Source organism: Colobus angolensis, unplaced genomic scaffold (genome assembly GCF_000951035.1).
Source record: "Colobus angolensis palliatus isolate OR3802 unplaced genomic scaffold, Cang.pa_1.0 Scaffold4, whole genome shotgun sequence".
Lineage (NCBI taxonomy): Eukaryota > Metazoa > Chordata > Mammalia > Primates > Cercopithecidae > Colobus > Colobus angolensis.
Window position 1 is genome coordinate 14,091,521 of NW_012117376.1, and position 4,851 is coordinate 14,096,371.

Sequence of the window (4,851 nt, forward strand, 5' to 3'; positions counted from 1 at the left end):
CTCCTACTAGTTACAACCTTGTGTCCTCTCCTCTCACATTAAGTAAGGTTGGCCTGGGTGACCAAGGGAGTACAGCAGGAGTGATATCGTGTGATTTTCAAGGGTAGGCCATAAAAGAGATTGGTGGCTCAACCCTGCCATCTTGGAATGCTTCCTCTGGAGGAGGGCAGCCACCATGTTGTGAGGATGTACAAGCAGCCCTCTGCAGAAGCCCACGCATGAGGAACCAAGGCCACCTGTCATCGATCAGCACCAACTTGCCAACTATGTGAGCTGCCTTGGGAGCACATCCTCTGGCCCCAGTCCGGCCTTCAGGAGTCGGTCATCCCAGCTGACATCTTTTTTTTTTGAGATGGAGTCTCACTCTGTCACCCAGGCTGGAGTGTAATGGTACGATCTTGGCTCACTGCAACCTCCGCCTCCCGGGTTCAAATGATTCTCCTGCCTCAGCCTCCCGAGTAGCTGGAATTACAGGTGCATGCCACCATGCCTGGCTAATTTTTGTATTTTTAGTTGAGACGATGTTTCACCATGCTGTCCAGGCTGGTCTCGAACTCCTAACCTCAAATGATCCACCAGCCTCGGCCTCCCAAAGTGCTGGGATTACAGGTGTGAGCCACCACACCCAGTCCCAGCTAACATCTTGACCACAACTTCAAGAGAAACCCTGAGTCAGGGCCACCTGGCTAAGCCACTCCTGGATTCCTGACCTGCAGAAGCTCAGTGAGAGGATAAATGTATATAAATGTATATTGGTTTTTGTTTTTGTTTTTGTTTTTGAGAAGGAGTTTCACTCTTGTTGCCCAGGCTGGAGTGCAATGGCGTGATCTTGGCTCACTGCAACCTTTACCTCCCGGGTTCAGATGATTCTCCTGCCTCAGCCTCCCAAATAACTGGAATTACAGGCATGCGCCACCACGCCCGGCTAATTTTTTGTATTTTTAGTAGAGACAGGGTTTCTCCATGTTGGACAGGCTGATCTCAAACTCCTGACCTCAGGTAATCCACCCACCTTCGCCTCCCAAAGTGCCGGGATTACAGGGGTGAGCCACGACGCCCGGCCAAATGTATACTGTTTTAAGCCACTATGTTTGGGGATGATTTGTGCCCTAGGAATAGATTGCTAAAACACCTGAGGATGAGATGAGATGTGCTGGGCTTGGAATATCTCCAGAAATCACTCATAAAGGGGGTAATGGGGTGAGGCTGTGTGGCCCAGATTTGCCTCAGTGGGACTTCAGGCACCAAAGGCAGCTGTGCAGAGCCCTCCACCTTCTCTTGTATCCATCCCTTTGGAAACAGAGGGAGGGAGCCCACGCCATAGGACATGGCTGCTGACATTCCTGGCCCTCTCAGGTGCGCCCTGCTTCATCAGCATAAGAGCCAAATTAAATCCACAGTTCTTCGATATTCAGAATGCCAGTGTTGTAGGAGTTATTAAGAAATTATTTTAGGCAGATAGAGAGGAAAAGGAGTCCTTGGAAAGTTTTCATTTTTTAAAGCATCTCCAGAAAAACCTTTAATATGCAAATGCAGGCCATTAGAAACTGGGTCCACCCAACATGGCAATTCCTGCACCTTCTTGCCTTTGCCCCACATGTTCCTGGCAACATGGCTGCCCCCACATATCCCCACATGTGTAAAACATCCTGGTACCCTGCATTTGCATATTAAAAGGCTAGGGTGGGAGGGCCAGCTTTATTGCGGGCTAAGTGAATGGCATGCCTGGTCAAACCAATCCCCTGAGCCCTATGCAAATCAGACACCGCCTCCTCTGGCCTCTGTGTGTATACCTGACTGGTTTGCACCCCACCTGGGCTTCCCTCTCTTGGCTTTGGAGCCCTCCTCTCTCTGTCTCTGTGTGGGGGAGCTTCTTCCTTCTGCCTTCTCCCTTCTTGCCTATTAAACTCTCCACTCCTTAAAATCACTCTACAAGTGTCTGTGTCATTTTATCTAAACCAGCATGAGGACCAAGAACCCTGGTGTTCCTCCACTCATCAGAGCCATATCACCAGGATTTCTGAGTGCCCTTCCTATTGGTGGTAGAAGGTCCAACTTGTCTTCTCCTGAGGGAGGTCCAAGGATCCCAGAGTGTCTGACAGTCTAAATGAGGCCATCCTGATCTGTTTTTCCCAGCAAAGGAAGAAACTAGAAAATCTCATCTAGACTTCTGAGGGCTCAGCCTTCCCCAAACCAGAAATTCCAGCAGTTTCTCACAGTACATCTGAGGAAATGAAGTACTACCTTTGCAAACCCCCCAGGGACCCATCCTGATGGAATAACTCTGGGATATTGTTATGGTTGGACTATTTGTCCCTGCCAAAACTCATGTTGAAAGATTTTTTTCTTTTATGTTTTTGAGACAGGGTGTCACTCTGTTGCCCAGGCTGGAGTGCAGGGGCACAGTCATGGACTGCAGCATCAACCTCCCTGGGCTCAGGCAATCTTCCCACCTCAGCCCCTGGAGTAGCTAGGACTACACGTGCGTACCACCATGCCTGGCTAATTTTTTTTTATTTTTTATCAAGATGGGGTTTCACCATGCTGCCCAGGCTGGTCTAGAACTTCTGGACTCAAGCAATCCGCCCACCTCGGCCTCTCAAAATGCTGGGACTGCAGGCACGAGCCAGTGCACCCAGGCTATGCTGAAATTTAATCACCAATGTGGCTGTATTGAGAGGTAGGACCTCTAAGAGGTGATTGGATCATGAAGGCTCGGCCCAATGGATTAATCTCGTGGGTTAATGGATTAATGAGTTAACTGCTGATTATGGGAGTGGGACTGGGGACTTTATAAGAAAAGGAAGGGACACTGAGGGACACCCCTCTGCCCCCTCACCGTGCGATGTCCTGCCCTCCCACAGGACTCTGCAGAGAGCTCCCACCAGCAAGAAGGCTCTCACCAGATGTGGCCCCTCCACCTTGGACTTCCCAGCCTCCAGAACTTTAAAAATACATTCATTTCCTTTAGAAATTACCCAGTTTCAGTATTCTGTTGTAAGCAACAGAAAACAAACTAAGACAAATGTCTGAATCTGTCAGAGCAGAGAAGTCCAGGCCCCAGCACAAGCTGTCATCCTGGAAGCTATCAGACCACATGCTTCCCAGGAAAGGAAGGGAGATGCAAGGTCGTGCAAATTGCAGGGAGCCGGCAGGCCTGTCCGGGCCCTGGGGGTCTGGTGCTGCTTCTCCCCTACCTGCCTTCAAATTTACCCCACCATTCACTTCATTCCCAGCAGATCTCACTGCCTGCAGGCCCCAGGTGGCCATAGACCAGGCACCTTTCTGCTCACGATCCGCTTCCCAAGGACTCCTACTCTTTTCTCTCAGATTCTCCTTTCAGGGAATCCCTGAGATGCAGGAGCACTGTAGTGACCTCTTTCCTGCTGCTGTCACGGTCACGGGATGGAGGGCAGAGACCCTGAGAGACCCCTACCTAGAAGAGGAAGGTTTTCTCCCTGATGCCCCACAGTTCTGCACCCAGCATACAGGGAAGAACCAAGGAGCCAGGGAAACACTGCCCAGCACCCAGTGGGCAGATGTGTGTCCTGGCCCCGGTGCAGGCCTCACTACCATGAGGGCCTGCAGACTCTGCCTGCCCACCTCCATCCCCTTGGCCTGCTGCCCCTACCCCAGGGCAGGGTCTCAGCTGAGGAGGGAGCTGTGGTCACCCCAGCACTCCTTCCCTGCTGAGTTGGGATGGGACTGTTCTTGTAGTTATTCTCACTACATTCTGGAGAACTTTCCAGGCTGCTGGGAAGCACATGGGAGGTGCTTCTTATGCTGCAGTCCTCCATGAATGTGAGTTTATGGGAAGGCCAGGGAAACAGTGAAGCCTAGGGGCAGCTCTTCAGCCATCCTCTGGCCTGAGTAAAGTGGAGTATAGCAGAGATACAGCCTTCCCCCACAGCCAGGACAGACCCAGAGGAGCAGTAGCCACTTTCTCACCTGTAAAATGGGAATGAGGCTAGGAGCAGTGGCTCACACCTGTAATCCCAGCACATTGGGAGGCTGAGGCAGGCGTATCACCTGAGGTCAGGAGTTCGAGACCAGCCTGGCCAGCATGGTGAAACCCTGTCTCTACTAAAAATACAAAAATTAGCTGGGCATGGTGGTGTGCATCTGTAATTACAGCTACTCCGGAGGCTGAGGCATGAGAATCACTTGAATCCAGGAGGCAGAGCTTGCAGTGAGCTGAGATCGCACCCCTGCACTGCAGCCTGGGTGATGGAATAAGATTCGGTCTCAAAAAAAAGGGAGGGGGGAATGAGAGCTTGAAAGGAGAGAGAGAAGTAAAGCTTTTTATTCAACCTCTGCTGAGGTGACTTTTCCAGGTTTCCAGGGAGTGTGGACACACCCGAAGGCAGGGCAGGGGTGGGGCAGGGTGGGGTGGGGTCCGGAGATGGCAGAATTCATTTTCAAAGGTTGAGTGAGGCCTTGCTCCTGGGAGCTGCAAAACGGGACAAGCAGAGACAAGGGCTGCTTCTTGGACACAAAGAATTCCTGGAGAGCCTCAGGAATACAATTTGGCACCTGGACACTTTGTCAAATGTAAGATTGAATCAGTGAATGGCTGAATTTATGGCTCAAGATGAGCTCACTTGGAAGCGGCCCTGTGATCATGAGAAAACTTGAACCAAAAGTGGGGGAAATGGCCCAGTGCGGTGGCTCATGTCTGTGAACCCTGCACTTTGGGAGGCCGAGGCAGGTGAATTACTTGAGCCCAGGAGCTCAAGACCAGCTTGGACAACAGAGTGAGACTATGTCTCAGAAAACTAAGCAACCACCACTACCACCAAAAAAAAAAAGAAGCAGGAAGAAGGAGGAGGAGGAGGAGAAGGAGAAGGTGGG